This window comes from Lytechinus pictus, chromosome 4, assembly GCF_037042905.1.
Source record: "Lytechinus pictus isolate F3 Inbred chromosome 4, Lp3.0, whole genome shotgun sequence".
Lineage (NCBI taxonomy): Eukaryota > Metazoa > Echinodermata > Echinoidea > Temnopleuroida > Toxopneustidae > Lytechinus > Lytechinus pictus.
Genome location: NC_087248.1, coordinates 10,498,923 through 10,512,402, shown reverse-complemented (window position 1 = coordinate 10,512,402; position 13,480 = coordinate 10,498,923).

Here is a 13,480-nt window from a genome sequence, read left to right as displayed (position 1 = left end):
CAAATTTCTTGGAAGAAGCTTAAGAAGAAGCTTAGGGAAAATAGAAAGAGTGCCAAGAAAGATATTGTCATGAAAAAAAAATCAAAGAATAACTATTAATAAGGAATACAGATATGCATTTCTTCCCCGATTTCTTCACAGATTGATAAAACCATGATTAAACATATATACTTGCTAGGGCGTAGAATCGTGTTTTCAAGCATTTAGTGGCGTAATGACCCCCCGTCGCGACCGGGGTCGGGTAGGTGCCAATTAAAATTAACATTATATTAAAGAATGGAGCCCCCCCCCCCAAAAAAAAAAAAAAAAAAAAAAAAAAGCAAAGAAGGAATTAAAGGGGGGAATATAATTAGATATACCAAGTCTAGATCTAGCTGGCTGCATGTGAATAGAGGAAATAAATATGTTCTTGTTGAGACGCTCATACTCCCGATCGGGGGTCGATAGAGTTTAATAAAATCTTATCTTATCTTATCTAGGAAATGATTGGGCTTGCCAAAACAATAATTATTGATTGTTTGTAGGCCTACAGAGACTCTGTATCAAATTCATAGTCAATAATGATGGTGGAGGGCACCATGCAGTGTTGGTTTGTGTTTGTGGGCGGGTCGTATGTGTGTGTTTGTGGAGGGGTGGGTCTGGAGATCCCTATAAAAAATTATAATATGTGTTTTTAGCATATCATAATTTTCATATTTTTTGGTTCAACCACAACTTTACCGCCTACAAAAAATAACATGGCTTGCTTACTTTTGCTCGCTCGTAAGCAGCAAATAGTAGGGGGCCTCACCCGGGGGTCCTCATCCAAAACAGAGTTCCACTTTGCCTCCTCCCCCCCCCTGTATATGGATGACACTAAGAAAAGGTAGGGGCCAAAGTCACAAGAAGATATTATGACTTTTTTGTACACCTAAAATAAAATTGTCAAATTCCCTGACTCTCGGTAGGCTCACATAGGCGGATCCAGGGGGGGGGGCGAGGGGCCCTGGCCCCCCTATTGGTGGAGCAAAAAAGGAAAGAAAGAAAAAAAAAGAAAAAAAAATTAAGGGAGGGAAAAGATAGGAGAAAAAGAAGAGGAGGAAGACAAGTGAATAAAATAAGATGAGGGGAAGACTCAATATTGATATCAATATTGATTATACAACAAACTACTTAAAATCCCCTTTTCATGACAGTGTCTAAAAAAAATTGGCTCGCAATTTGCGCTCGCATTAATGGTTAAAAATATATTAACTGATGCATCCTATTTATAATTACAAAAGTGCTAGAAATGTCCAGTTATCAGGCCATAATATCATCAGATTTCGCGCCCTCATTAGGCATTAAAGGGGAATCCACCCCAAGTAAAAACTTAATTTTATAAGGAAAAGAAAAATCAGACAAGTTGATAGGTGAAAGTTTGAACAATATTGGACAAACAACAAGAAAGTTATGAATTTTTAAAAGTTGTAAATATTGGTAATCACTATACCCATGGAGACTTCAAATTGGCCGCATATGGGATGTCATAGTGATGTAAGGCAAGGACTACTCTTCCATGTACTCCAATACATATTATGGCTAAAATGTCATTTTTCCCCAAAGTTTTTTTTCAAATTATATTTTTCTTTCATGAGGACATAAACCAATATACTACCTGGGTTATATTTAGATTACTGCCCCAGGGGAATGGGTACTTAGGAGAAAACCACAAATCCCTGATAATAAAGTACATGGCCTATGGGAAAGTTGTCCTTGCCCCTTGTCATAATTTACTTACGCAGTTGCCAATTTGAAATCTACATAGTATTGGTGATCTCAATTTTAAAGCAGCTATAACTTTCTTGTTGTTTGTTCGATTTCTTTCAAACTTTCACCATTCTGTTTAATTTATTTTCTCCTTCCCAACACAACATTTTATGGCCAAGGCTGGATTCCCCTTTAATGAATAAGATATTAATTTAATAATCAAATTGTCCCTTTTGTTTCATCTCGCGCTTAGCAAGAGGAATAGGAAGATAGTCATTATTTTCATATGATGACATGTGATAATAATGAAAAATATCAGCTCTTTATTACGTGCGATCCATATCCACTTCAAATTTTCCTACAAAGTGCTTGAAAAAGTATAGAGCTGAAATTTACTATTTTTTCAGATCGGAATATCAAATACTTTAAGCTCGCGCTTCGCGCTCGCTTTGATTTTCATAATAAGAGATGTATTTAGAATGCCTATAGATTCTAGGTCTAAATATGAAACACGCGCGCGCATGTTTATTCAGATACTCACCTTAATTGTTCTCTATTTAAATCAATTTATATCAAAAACTTTCTGTTCGCGCTTTGTGCTCGCCGCTTGTAGGAAAATCCACTATTACTCATTCTTTTCATGATTTACAAAACATGAATAGAGTGTACCGTTTTTTAGATCTAAATCTCGATTTTTTTTTCTGCTCGCGCTTCGCGCTCGCATCAATTGTTTAGTTATATAGCTATCCTGTTCACGATTACAAAAATTGATTAAAATTTTCCATCCTTTATGTAGAAATTTCAATTTTTTCAGCTCGCGCTTCGCGCTCGCATTTTTTGATTGTTGAAATATGTAACGCCTTCATGGCTAAGTGCAAGAATTCCTTAACAGGAACCTTTTCAATCATTTCACAATGTATATAAAAAAATTTCCGAAATAGGCCTATGTAATGCAATAGCATGATGGGAAATAAATTAAAAGATAACAAAGTGGCAAACAATAGCGGGAAACGAAGGTAGAATGGAATTAGTCAAAAGCTAAATTGGAATTACAACAAAGAAAAGGGACAAGAAAGAAAATCTTAATAAAACGACCAGGCTGCCGAGGATTGAAAATAAAAAAACGGGAAGAAAGATGAACAGCATACAACATTGTGCTATACGCTTGCTAAATTTTATGCAAATAAGCTACCGGGGATTTGTCCCGGACCCCACGCAATAGCGGCTCTTCATCTATAACATATGGCTCTATAACACCCCCACCCCTGTAGGGACCCTTCCTACATTAAACTTTACGTTCAATCACTGGCGTACAGCTAGGCGGGGGTGTCTTGGTTCCACACCCAAGAGGAAATAAAAGAAAATTATAGGAGACAATTACGTATAATGAAATGAATGGAAACAATAAAATGTATTATTTGCTGAATATAATGGAAAAATCTATCACATAATTATAATTCAATTTCAATAGGCAATTTTTTCCAGCTTTAAAAGCTATATTCGGTATAACCCGCGATTTGATTAAAAATAGCGGCAATCTGCGAGGTTTAAATGGCTTTCATATCAAGAAGTTCCGGGGCTCCGCCGCGGACCCCAACCGCATAGCACTGCCGTATATGAGTATGGAAGGTTTAGGCCATGGCCCCCAAAAGTTCCACAAACAAGAACAAAAAAAAGGAGGAAAGAAAGCAAAGGAAAAGTGTAGGATATGATTTTATTTACTGAATATAATGAAAAAAAATATCTAAAAGTTAGATTCTCATGAATAAGAGGTGATTTTTTTCTCGCTCGCTACGCTCGTTCGGGAATTATATTAAGCAGCTTTTTAGCACGTACGCCATACTGCGCCCCTCGTTTTTTTGTACTCTTCACGCTACTGTCCAAAGAATCCTGTTCATAGTGGGGTACAGACCACAAAAAAGGAATATATCATTCTCTGGATATCATGTCAAAGTCTATCACAAAATTTGATTTTTGTATTAAAAATGTCAAAATTTTTGCTCGCTCGCAACTTTTTTTTAAAAGATAAATTCTGCCCGATACGCAATATCTGGCCCTCTCAAAATCGTCTCCTCATTACACCATTACTCCTGTTAATATGACCGGGAATTTTTTTGCTCTTGCCCCCCTGGCCACCGACCCCTGTTACGCCGCTGGATATATAGGCTACATCATGGAAGAGACAAGTTTATTATACCCCATATCCTTTGTTTTTCTCGAAGATTCATATTGTGGTCAGTCATATTGATTATGAATGATATTACATGCTATTTATCAGAACTTCCTGTGATTACCACGACCTCCTTGAGATGAAAGATGGTATCTTTTTTTTTATATAAAATTCTTATTTATTTCGGTTTTATTCCGATTTTGCAAAAATCGCCTACTATAATAGCTGTCTGATCGATGGCTGTTGCCTCATTGACTTTTGTAAGGGGGTTGTAATATAGATTCGTTTTCATATTCAATTCACTAAAATAAAACCAAGCAAAAAGAGTCTATATATATATATAAACAGAAATAACCCCCAAAGCATTTAAAATTCCGCAGTGATCACTGCGGAAATCATGCATGACTGATCACAAATTGCAACTATGCCTATATGTGAAAATAGATTAACTTTTATATATAATATATAATTTATTTATATATTATTTATTTCATGACACCCATATTCAAATGCAGGATATTTTCAGCATAGTCATAATTAGTGGCCCCCTCTTTTTTATAGTGTACAAGTTCTGAACGGTGACACTGCACTAGCTAATTCGTTAACTATTTTAAGGCAAATGATCACACAAAATTATAACGCAATTATATAGGCCTACCTCTTGAAGAAAAAGTGAACAAATTAAATACCTCATCATCTCAACATGGTAACTATTTTTGTTCATAAAATGTTCATGTTTCTGGGTGCTATGTTTGCAGTAATGGGCCTACCATAAAAAACATGTCCAATTATATTATAAAAAAATTATACCTTTACCGATGTCACCTTACCTCTTCAGTGGTGCAAAGTTACACCTGTATATAGGCCTACGTACCGGGCCTACGTAAAGGTTATCCCAACATGTTGTAGGCCTACATAAGGGTTGCCACGTACCGTGCAAACTGCTCACCCCCTCCTATAGAATCAAGTATAGCCTGTGAGGCTCAGTGGCATATAATTTAGGTTTCCTTCAATTTCAATGACAAACTTATAAAATGAAAACATTTGCCTAAAATAAAAGAAAAAGTTTTCAGAGACTTCGTGAATCATTGTTGGGGATATTGGTCCATTGAGGATGCAACAGTGAAGGTTCTATCTCCAGTCTGTTTTTGTTTATGGATCTTCAGAGAATCTAGTTTTTCTACCTGGGACATAAATTTCTAAGCAATAAGAAATATTTTTTGGGCTGAATTATTAAGTGATTTGTATACCAATAGAATTAGCTTTCATTGCAAATGATTCACTGTCTAACAGGGATTCAGAGTATATTACTATTATTATTATCATTATTATTATTATTATTTTTTTAATTTTCATTTATTTATTGATTTGATTTTTAGGGGCGCCCAAGCCCCCCATCTTTACGCCACTGGGGTAGGTGTTTGACTCTGTCGTAATTACACCTTATCTCCTAGCCCTCCACTGCTATTGGAACAGGTGAAAATTTCCAGCCAAAGGTACTACAATCTAGCGGAGTAGCGCCATCTGAGTTTCAAGTTGTGCCATATCGTCCATATTGACAATGTAACAGCCGCAGCGCAGCGAACACCATTACCGGATAGCGGAATTGGTATTGGCGATTATATAGGGGGACTCTTCCAATAACTGGTTTCTTCCTGGAAGCAATTGAAATCTCCCAAAATTTTCCTTGGACTTCACTCAAAGATGCCGCTGCACCAGCTAGCGGACCCCTGGCAAAAAGTGCCAGTAAAACAATTAGCAGAGGTAAATATAAATAGGCATATCAGTTTTAAAAAGTAAATTGTGAATCGGGGATGGCCTACCACCAGTACCAATGTAACAATGTTGGAGGTCAGTTTGGCCTCCTTTGCCTTGCTACTGGCTGGCTGCTTCCGTCGCGATATGGCACCGGAACAGCTGGGGTGGCACCGTGGCATTACATGTACGTTGACATTGCCATTTCCATAAGTTAGCCCCATTGTTTTGTCAGATCTTAAAAGAAATTTGTGAATTTAAATTTGAGGATTCTGACCTAGAATTGCATGCTCCGGTCCGGGGCTCCAGTAAATCATTGTTATGGAATTATACTTATTATTTGAACTCGCTCTAGCTCCAGAATCACTTAAATAAAATTTTACGTGAAATTGATATAAATTAGTTTCTAACGTTACAGTATGACAGTAATGTTGTTGACACCTCCAAAAACCAAAAATCTGTTTTCATCCAGAATTAAGCCTAGGCCAATGCCCTGTGACTCTGTTTATCTTTATAATAGTCTAAGTTATTAAGGCCTAAACTCGACTACTGAATTAGTTCATACTCTCAACTTCTTACATTTCCCCAAGAAAATTGTGTATTTTGCTCAATCTTTTTTGAGATTTGGCACATGTACAAAAGGACAAAAGAAACAAATTCACCAACAAGAACATATTTTTTTTCTATCCAAAATATTGTCTCACTGAGTTCAGAAGCCAAATTGTTTTGTATGTGAATGACAACAAAGATCTTACAAAAACAAAAGGTGAATTTTAATAGCAGACGGTGAAAAGGGGTAATTTTTCATGAGGAATCTGCTTATCACATTTCCATTTGCTGCCATGGTAATCCTTTTGCAGCAAATGTAAACAATGGAAATCGCATGGTCTCCCAAACTGGAGACTCTGAAATTGGATACCCATATTCTTTACAAAATCTCTGATATTGGAGATAATCTCCTGCATGGGAGACAGTCTCCCAAATTGGCTGTGCGCCTCTCCTGATAAAGAACAATAGGCCTACTTGTATGACTAAAACTTAAATTCAAAATGCCAGATATCATGGACATAGCCCCCTCCCCCTTCATACTAAAGCCATCGGAGCTAAATTAGGGAGACTTATGAGAGTACAAGACCCAAATTGGTTAAGGAATGTTGGCAAATAATTGTAATTTGTAAAATCCTGAATGTTACTTTATGACTGCATTATTGTAATGAAGCTCATGATGTCACTGTTTTTTCTTTGCAGGGGAAAAGTCATGAAGAAATGTTGGATGACAGCAATAGCCATGGGCCTGTAAGTACTTAATTTTCTTTTTGGCAGTTTTTTTTGTTTTTTTGTTTTTTGTAAAAGCGTTATTAAGGTAGATAACATCAATTTTCTCCTCAAACAAGGTTGTTCTTGATATTCAATTCCATTCAAGACTTTATTCTAGAGACACAACTCCATATCAACAAATGACATAGTTTAAATCAAGACATGTGCAAAGATAAATCTGGAATAAACAGAACAAATAAACATTTATTTGTCTTTAGCCTTGTCTCTGCTGTTTACAATTCAGGAACATATTGGACTTTATTCTCGACTTCTGCTTTAAATTTGTGGTTTAAAGGTCAAGTCCACCCCAGCAAAATGTTGATTTGAATAAATAGAGAAAAATCAAACTAGCATAACACTGAAAATTTCATCAAAATCGGATGTAAAATAAGAAAGTTATGGCATTTTAAAGTTTCGCTAATTTTTCACAAAACAGTGATATGCACAACTCAGTGCCATGCAAACGAGTCAGTCGATGATGTCCATCACTCACTATTTCTTTTGTTTTTTATTGTTTGAATTATACAATATTTCATTTTTTACAGATATGACCGTAGGGACCGACTTGGCTGAATAATATAGTATTAAGCAATGCTAATATAACTTGTTTAGGGAGGAATTGATCAATGTTTCACTTGACAATGAGGAGAAAATTAGAATATTTCATATTTCATATAATGAAATACAAAAGAAATAGTGAGTGGATGACGTCATCAGTCTCCTCATTTGCATACCAACCAGGATGTGCATATAACTGTTTTGTGAAATTAAGCGATACTTTAAAATGTCATAACTTTCTTATTTTACATCCGATTTTGATGAAATTTTCAGTGTTGTGCTTGTTGGATTTTTCTTTTTTTAATCAAATCAATTTCTTGTTGGGGTGGACTTGTCCTTTAAGGATAGACAATATACTAATGATGCATGCACATGAGTTCAGTATGCAATCTATCTCCATGCTCTGTTCAGTCCATTGCACTCAGCCTAACGGCTTCATGCAATGGGTTGAACACAGCTTCAACAAGAGTGGATAGGTCGCATAATGGATGAATGAAGACTTGCATCATTTGGTTTTTAAACAACTCTTCTAGATAATGTTATTTGACAAAATAGAAGGGAGAAAAATCAGGTGGAATTTAAATATGTTTGCCTTTGTCCAGCAACTAATTTTCTCTGATAACATAATTATTTTCCCCATGTATGAAAGCAGTAATTGTTTCCATTCTTTTGTGACGCACTATTAAGTGCACACAGTCAGGATTGTTGATGCGCTTACTTCGATGCGCGCAAACACACACATGTTGTACACAGACATTCTCAGTGGTGGTACACACTGACGGAGAGAGCTGAATCATGAAATGGAAAAGTAAAGATACATGGTCGCCATGCAATGGAAAGTAATATTTGCATGCAGTACCAAATAGATCAAATATCGAATGGCTTTCAACCAATCAAATTACAGGAATCTTTGTATAAGTTGTATAAATGTAAAATAATTTGAAGTTAATAGACAATTTATCAGCTTACTCAAACAGTTGAATTGTTGGGCAGAGATAGCTACAATACTTTTTCACAATTGAAAAGGAATGCTGTATTAAAAGTAATAGAGTAGAAAATGCTTGTTTTTTTTGGCTTTCATGATTTTAGCACAAAACCATAACCTAGTTGGAACCATAGTTCAGAATAGGGGCTATAGTACTGTTTTGGTCATTTGTGTTCATTTTCCTGCTCTCCTTGTTCTTGTTGACATAGATTTGCTTTGGCATCTTTTTCTTCAACTTCATCTTTTGCTCACGTTTGTTCTGAACCACACATGTAGTCACTCTCGTTTATAGTGTAATATGACTTGATTATCTAGATGTTTATACCGCACCTTTAATCATTTGGTGTCACAATTTTTTTTTGTCATGTTGTTCAATGAGGATGTTGTGTGCAATAAGGTTTGGTTGTGGCAGATATTTTTTCTTTTTTATCCAGCCAATAAAAAAAAATCATTTATATTGATTGGCAATAAAGATGGTTAATTTCAATTCAATCCCCCCCAAAAAGAAAAATATAAAAGAAGAGTAGTATTCATGGTTAAATGAATTATTTTCTGCATTTGTAGAGTGCTAAAATTTGTGGTCAGATACAGCTATTTGATTCTGGCTTGCGAGCACTTATTTACATCATGAAATTCTCCATTCCAGGAATGAGCAGTCACAGTCTTTATGTCTAGACAGAAAAGGAGGGAAAAGAGGTAGTAGGGGGAGGGAAGGAAGGGGGGAGGGGGGTGAAAATATTTTTCTTCATCCATTTGTAATGTGATACCAACATATCCCCAGGTGGTTTGATAACAATGCATTGTGCACCGATAATATGTACGCTGGTACTGGTCAAAATGCATGTCTCGTACCAAGGTGCACTGGTGGTCTGGGAACCAGTGTGCATGGTAAATGGAGTTTGGTGCTAAAATGCACTAAATCTGGTACCAATGTGCCCTGTGAGTATAATACCAGTGTGCACAGTTGGTGTCTGGTCCCAGTATGCTCTGGTAGTATGCTTTATGTGTTCTGGTTGTGGTAATGTGATACCAATGTGCTCTGGTAGTCTGATACCACTACCAATGCACTCTGGTAGTCTGGTACCAATGTGTTCTGGTATTCTGGTACCACTACCAATGAGCTCTGGTAGTCTGGTACCAATGTGTTCTGGTATTCTGGTACCACTACCAATGCGCTCTGGGAGTCTGGTACCAATGTGTTCTGGTAGTCTGGTACCACTACCAATGCGCTCTGGTAGTCTGGTACCAATGTGTTCTGGTATTCTGGTACCACTACCAATGCGCTCTGGGAGTCTGGTACAAATGTGTTCTGGTATTCTGGTACCACTACCAATGCGCTCTGGGAGTCTGGTACCAATGTGTTCTGGTATTCTGGTACCACTACCAATGCGCTCTGGTAGTCTGGTACCGATGTGTTCTGGTAGTCTGGTACCACTACCAATGCGCTCTGGGAGTCTGGTACAAATGTGTTCTGGTATTCTGGTACCACTACCAATGCGCTCTGGGAGTCTGGTACCAATGTGTTCTGGTAGTCTGGTACCACTACCAATGCGCTCTGGTAGTCTGGTACCAATGTGTTCTGGTATTCTGGTACCACTACCAATGCGCTCTGGGAGTCTGGTACAAATGTGTTCTGGTATTCTGGTACCACTACCAATGCGGTCTGGGAGTCTGGTACCAATGTGTTCTGGTATTCTGGTACCACTACCAATGCGCTCTGGGAGTCTGGTACCAATGTGTTCTGGTAGTCTGGTACCACTACCAATGCGCTCTGGGAGTCTGGTACCAATGTGTTCTGGTAGTCTGGTACCACTACCAATGCGCTCTGGGAGTCTGGTACCAATGTGTTCTGGTATTCTGGTACCACTACCAATGCGCTCTGGTAGTCTGGTACCATTGTGTTCTGGTAGTCTGGTACCACTACCAATGCACTCTGGTAGTCTGGTACCAATGTTTTCTGGTATTCTGGTACCAATGTTTTCTGGTATTCTGGTACCACTACCAATGTGCTCTGGTAGTCTGGTACCAATGTGTTCTGGTATTCTGGTACCACTACCAATGTGCTCTGGTAGTCTGGTACCAATGTGTTCTGGTATTCTGGTACCACTACCAATGTGCTCTGGTAGTCTCAAGTGTGGTACCAATGTGCTCTGATAGTCTGGTACCAATGCGTTCTGGTCGTCTACCAATGTGCTCTGGTAGTCTAGTACTAATTCGTCCTTGTAATCTGGTACTAATGTGCTCTGGTAATCTGGTACCAATGTGCTCTGGTAGTCTGGTACCAGTTTGCACTGGTCTGGTAGCAAGTACATGTATGGTACCAATGTGCTCTGGTAATCAGGTATCAATTTGCAAATTGTTCTGGTAGTCTGGTATCAGTGCATGCAATGCGTTGAATCATATTTTTATAGTGACGTCATCTTTTACTGAACCGTGCTATGGTACATTTTGGACGGTATGTGTGCAATGTTGAACGGTACGAATGTTTGACATGCAGCCTCTCATTTGCTTGCGTACAACAAGCTAAGTAGGCATGGTACAATAGTTTCATGATCGAACTACTCAGTGACAGTGTGGAGATGTCGCACGTTCACTAGCATTCGCAGTAGGTTTTGCACACAAGTGGAGCTTGATGTGGGAGAGCCAATCACGTCTCTGGTACCATCATACACATCATCAAATTCGAGTCAATTCAGAGACCGATGCGAGGCATATTTCGGAGAGGCATTTTAGTGCTTTTAATTGTTTCATAATTTAATGTGTTTAATTGGCGATTTCCACCTTATGTATTATTTTCGTCATTTTCAAATGACCTAATGATAATCCACACATCATTACCTTTCCATTGAAGGTATACCATATTCATAATCAATATATTTCTCCTTTAATACTTGTGGGTACATTTTTACTTGAATTCCTTTATGTTATTTGTTGATTTTTGAATTTATGTAATTTGTTGATTTTTAGAGCCCTGCGTCAAATTGTTTTTTTTTTTTTTTTTTTTTTTTTTTTTTGGGGGGGGGATAAACCACAAAATGTCACTTTGCTCCATTTTTTCAAATGACTGCAGCTCTTATTCTTTAATGAACTGCTACTAGAATTAGGGATGATTACAATTTCAGTCATACTTTAAACATGTACAGATGTTCCTGGTCATACTGGAGGCGGGCTATATGTTTTACATTTAGGTGGGTCTTATTCTTTCAAATACCCCAGTGATCAAAGTTCAGCACATGACAATAAGATAACATTCCAAATGACTAGACAAATGCCACTAGTACAGCAGAGGTAAAGTACCAAACCAACTGAAGAAATTTGTTTTCAAAATTATTCAGATTGAGTTTTCTTCTGATAATGAGCCATGTAATGTTACTTGTCTCATTGTCTGTGAATATACATGTACAGTACGTGGATGTTAGTATAGTTCCTACATGAACATGTACATGCACAGTAAAAACGCTGTATAATAAGATTTTATACAACGCTATTTACTATATGAACCTTACAGTATTAACCGTTTAAACAACCATGTTTAATTTATTGAAAATTAGATATTGAAAATTGAACTTTGTTGCTTAAGATTTAAACACTTGTTTAAACTGTTTAAACAATTACTGTAAGTAAGGTTCATATAGTAAACAGCGTTGTATAATTTTTTTTTACTGTGTGTATGTAAAGGCACTATTGTAGAACGTTTTAAAATGATGTGATTTTACAATCTACATGTGTACATGCATTGATAAATAGGAAGGTTGCAGATGTAGATCAGATTAAATTGTGAAATTGGGTTCTGAATTGGAATTTTCATAAAAGTTCCCTATTTTGTTGTTTGAAACTATGTTCTGTAGATTACTTCATTTTCTGCTTATAAACAAGAACAAAGTCTGTATCTGTGATGTTTTGTCATAAATTATAGAACCAAAAGTCTATCACGTAATTGAACTGCAATTAACTTTGCTAATATTATTGGAAATGATGTAAGTCTTTCAGGGAAAGTATCAATCATATCCGTTTACTTTAGGGCTATCTTTCATACTTCTTTTTTTATTGCCATTTATTGTTTTTATTATATTGTTTTTTATATGGCCCAATTGTATTTGTAATAAAGTACTCTATCCAGGGTATATTTGGAGGTAGAAGTATTAACATATACTTCAGCAATCTGACATTTTCTTGATTCTTGACTTCATAAGTTTTTTTTTAATTATTGACACAGTGACTTTATTTCACAATGCCATCTTTTTCCCAAGATGGAGGACAACAACCTGACAGATAACACAAATATTTTCATCTACCGAAAGCTGCATTTTGAAGTAAACCCATCATTGTATGCCTAGCTATGTAGTATGCCTAGCGATTAAGTCACAAACTCTTGTTAGAATGCTCCCCAGGGAGTGGAGAAAGTGCATGCCAAGATCTGATGACCGGGGTAACAATAATTGCAATGCAAAGCGCTTGAAACAAACTATGTTAATAAACACTATATGTAACCTTATTTTGCATTGATTTTCAATAGTCTGAATAGGGTTGCAGCAAATAGACAAGTCTCACGCCGACGCAGGAAGTAAGTGGAATACAATGGTAGGATATACCGGAAGATAAACCATAGACAAGAGCAAAAACAGGAAGATGAGGAAGAAGAGGTTTTTCTAAGCCTATCTTTGGGTTTTAGTAAACCTGAATATTATTCATTTTCAAGTTTGAATTTCCTTGTCAGGTTTAAATGATAGATATAAACACATTTTAAATCCATGAAGCAATATAAAAAAAAGTGACACGTGACGTCACATGTATTGTATGTATGTATGTGATACATGTATGGGTAAAGTCTGCAAAATCATGTCACAAATAATGACTGTTTCCACCCCTTTTTTTAAAGAACCATGAGCTTCTGATAACATGGAAAAGAATCTATAGACAAATTGTGTGACAAATGTGTTACCTTTTCCTGTACACAACAAGATTGA